This window comes from Catharus ustulatus, chromosome 10 (genome assembly GCF_009819885.2).
Source record: "Catharus ustulatus isolate bCatUst1 chromosome 10, bCatUst1.pri.v2, whole genome shotgun sequence".
Classification (NCBI taxonomy): domain Eukaryota; kingdom Metazoa; phylum Chordata; class Aves; order Passeriformes; family Turdidae; genus Catharus; species Catharus ustulatus.
Genome location: NC_046230.1, coordinates 26,184,244 through 26,188,526, shown reverse-complemented (window position 1 = coordinate 26,188,526; position 4,283 = coordinate 26,184,244).

Below are 4,283 nucleotides of genomic sequence, written 5' to 3'. Positions count from 1 at the left end.
CTGGAGGAGCAGCTCCTGTTCCACACCACAACCGGGTGCAGTGCAGGATCCACAGGAAAAGTGAAGGTGCCCGTTGTGAGGAGGAGGATGTTGTGCTAAAGGCCTGATCTGCACAAATTTAACATTTTAACATCTCTCAGTAAAGTAAAACACAGCTGCCACTGACATTTGGTGGGGTTTTGCCATTGACTTGAAAGGGGTCAGGATCAGGCTAACAACAGCTGATGGTATTTCATAACATTTATTCATTTCTACTTGCACTTTCAATGTGCTTCAATGTGTGAAACTGGGTCCATTTTTCTCACTTGTCATTCCTATGATTTTTTTTGTCATTAGTTGTTGGATTTAGTGCCTATTATTTCCCATGCAGAAGACTACAAACACTACAGAGACAAAAAGAGACATTTTTTTAGAGTCAGGGGAGAGGAAAATTCTGTGCTCTTTGTCATATGAAACTTTAAGAAGAGCCTGAAGCTAAACACTGCAGCTACTATTCATGGTTCTCTGGATAGTTAGTGGCCTTTATAAATGCAAAAATCCCACTTAGACATTCAAATAACCAATTTGCCATTTTCTGTGCCCTTCTTCCCTCCAGCAGTCTGTAACCTGGTATTTGCCTTCCAGGTCTTGTGTCATACAGCTTGAAATTCAAAAGAACTTGAAATTCAAATTATAATTGCATCTCAGTTGGGTTTGAGACCATTTGGGGTAATTTAGAGGAGTTTTAAATGTAAAGAGTAAATGTCTTACTGTCTAGAACTGTGAGTTTCATAAAAAGGGAAATATAGAGTTTACAGTAATAGAAAGGAATTTCTGATACTACTGTTTATTGTGAGATTTATAATTTTAGTGCAGGATTTGATACAAGAGTGATCAGAAACAAAGTGCTCTCTTAGAATACCCAGTATTTAGTGACTCCTAAATTTCTCTTCCAATTTGAGAAGACCCTAGGGATAAATAAACTGCTTACCACTTGTTCATTACTGTGCCAGTATGTTACTATTGCTAAGACATGGCCTGACTGAAATTTGGGTCTCAGCACAAAAAGGGTGGTGAGCAGAGCCCTCAACAGTTCCCTGTATCTGCAGATAAGGCAGGTGATAGATGGGAGAGAAAAACACTGAAGATCAAAGAATGAAAGATAACTTGTACAAGGCTGTACTGCAGATCAATACCAACTGAGGGGTGAGACTGAAGCTAAAAGAACAATCTCCTGAACTTTTCCTGCCGCCTTCTCCTCAGGCAGTCTCAGTGTGACCCCTGGCACTTGGGGAGATGCCCTGTGGGATCAGTGGCATCCCCAGGCTACACTTCAGTCTCCAGCAGTAATCACCTCATGTTATTAAAGGCTCAGCTCTCTGAACCATGCACTCTAGACACCAATAAACTGATTCCCTTCAATATCCCTACATCTTCCTTCTGAAAAATGTCATCATTTTAAAGTTTCCATCAGGGCTTTCCAAAAGCTTCAGTGCACCCATACACCTATTAATGAACATCTTTATCCAGCCATGCATTCATTTGTGGGCGTGTGCACTCCATGAGCATTCAGGGATTTAGTGCATGCTAGTGACACATCTCAGTGGGAAGCACCACCTTTTGACCATTTAAAATTAACATGGTAGTGCCATTTTCACTTGATACCCACAACTACCACACTCCAGAGGAGCTGCTTTTTGTCTTCTATTACTTGTGGGAACATCTCTGCCCCCAGTCCTGAGGCTCAGGGATTGTGTGAGACACTTCTGTCACCTGACTCCACAACCTTTAAATGGCAAAATATGTGAAATATGCAAAATCACCTGCAGTGAGAACAGGAGAACCACAAGGAGAGCCCCTGAGGGTCTCACTGCTGCAGAAACCAGCATGGGATCCTCCTGGTGAGGTGTGTGATGGTGAAGGTGACAGAGACAGGGGGGCAGAATGGCCCAAACCTCTGCCAGGTGACACGGCAGCGCTGAGCAGGAGCCTGCTGCTCTTGCACTGCTCCACCTCTCCTGTCCATCTCTTAAAAACCAGGCACACACACCAGGAAGGTCCCACAGTGCTGGAGCTTGCACACACCGACACAAGGCACGTGTGAATTCCTTTAACTAACGCTGGCAGATGTTTTTCTTGAAGGAAAAGAAAGGAATATGTACGTTTGATATTTAATAAAAATATCAGTGTGCCCAACACACTGGAATATTGTTCAGCACTAATTCAACATCACAAAAATATTACCAGTGTAATGCTGACAAGGCCGTGGTGTGGTTTACTGTGTGGATCTTGGCTAACCTGGCAGTGGATTGCAGCAATTTTCATAATTGACTTTTCAGAAACCTTTCTGGTTTGGTAGTGAATCGGTTCACCTTATTCATTCTTGCTCCTTGTCCTTTAATTATTTTACTTTTTATTAATTTCCCTTTCTTCTTTGCTGAATGTCCCAGCAGCCCATTCCTCCTCGCAGCCCTGGCAGTGGACACAGGACAGGCAGGACCGTCCTGTGCTGTCCCTGTGCTGTCCCTGCTGAGGCACCTCCAGCCTGGGGACAGCTCTGGGCGCTCATTCCGGAGGGACAAAGAGGGGCTGGAGCGCGGCCAGGGCAGGGGATGGGGATGGGGCTGGGGAGGGGGCAGGGGATGGGGCAGGGGATGGGGCAGGGGGAGCAGGGAATGGGGCAGGGGATGGGGCAGGGGATGGGGCAGGGGGAGCTGGGGATGGGGCTGGGGCAGGGGGAGCTGGGGATGGGGCTGGGGCTGGGGCAGGGGATGGGGGAGCTGGGGATGGGGCTGGGGATGGGGCTGGGGCAGCTGGGGGGGCTCAGCCTGCAGCAAAGGAGGCTCAGGGGGCCCTTGTGGCTCTGCACAGCTCCTGCCAGGAGGGGACACCGGGGGGATTTGGGATCTGGGAACAGGGACAGGAGCAGAGGGGACGGCTCCGGCCGGGCAGGAATCCCCCCATGGAAAGGGCGCTCGGGGGCTGGAGCTGCCCGGGCAGGGCTGGAGCGCCCGGCCCTGCGGTGTCCCGGGAACGGCTGCGGGGGCACCGAGCGCTCCGGGCCGGGCACGGGCGGCCGCGGGGCACGGGCGGGCACGGCGAACGGCGGGGACCGCGCTCCGTTCTCGGTGTTCCCCGCTCCCCTCTCCCTGCTCCCCGCTCGGTGCTCCGTGCTCGGTGCTCTCCGTTCCGTGCTCCCCACCCCGCGCTCGGTGCTCCCCGCTCCCCATTCCGTGCTCCCCGTTCCCCTCTCTCCGCTCTCGGTGCTCCCCGCTCCCCGTTTCCCGTTCCCCGCTCCCCGTTCCCCTCTCCCCGTTCCCCGCTCCCCGCTCGGTGCTCCCCATTCCGTGCTCCCCGTTCCCCTCTCCCCGTTCTCCCCTCTCCCCGTTCCCCGTTCCCCTCTCTCCGCTCTCGGTGCTCCCCGTTCTCCCCTCTCTCCGCTCCCCGCTCCCCTCTCCCCGTTCCCCGCTCCCCGCTCGGTGCTCCCCATTCCGTGCTCCCCGTTCCCCGTTCCCCTCTCTCCGCTCTCGGTGCTCCCCGTTCCCCTTTCCCCGTTCCCCTCTCTCTGCTCTCGGTGCTCCCCATTCCGTGCTCGCCGTTCCCCGTTCCCCGCTCCCCGCTCCCCTCTCCCCTCTCCCCGTTCCCCGCTCCCCGTTCCCCGTTCCCCTCTCCCCTCTCTCCGCTCCCCGGCGTTGCCCCAACCGCAGCGGCAGCCGCGGGCGCAGCCTGCGCTGCGCGGCCCCGCCCGAGGAGGGCGCTCTCTCGCGTTCGCCCGCGCTCCGGCGGCGGCGCCGCGCACTCGTCTCCGGCCGGGGCTGCGCGCGGCCGGGCGCGACCAACCCCGGGGGGGGGGGAGGGGGGAACTGGGCGTGCGCCGCCATATCCCAACTGTCCCCCGCAGGCCGCACTCCCCCGCCACCCCCGCGCCGCGCTGCTTTGCGCCGGGCTGTGACGTCACCCGCCGGGGGCGTGGCCACGTCGCTCCCAGGGTGCAGCGCACAAGTTGAGCCCCATCTTGGGCGAGAGGAGCCGCGGCCCTACCGCGCTCCGGGAGCTCCGGGGCCGGCGCAGCGCAGCGGGTCCGCCCGCCCGCGGCCGCTGAGCGCCGCTGCCCGGGCCGCCGCGCCGCCGGCACCTCGCCCGTGGCGGGGGATTGCCCGTGGGGCGAGCCCGCGGGCCGGTTGCGAGCAGGATGCGCCTGGCGCTGGTCTCCAGGTAGAGCGCGGAGACAGCGGGGGGGGACACGGGGCCGCCTGGGCCTCGCCCGGCCAGCGCGGGGCCCCTCGCGCGGGGCGGGCCGCGGG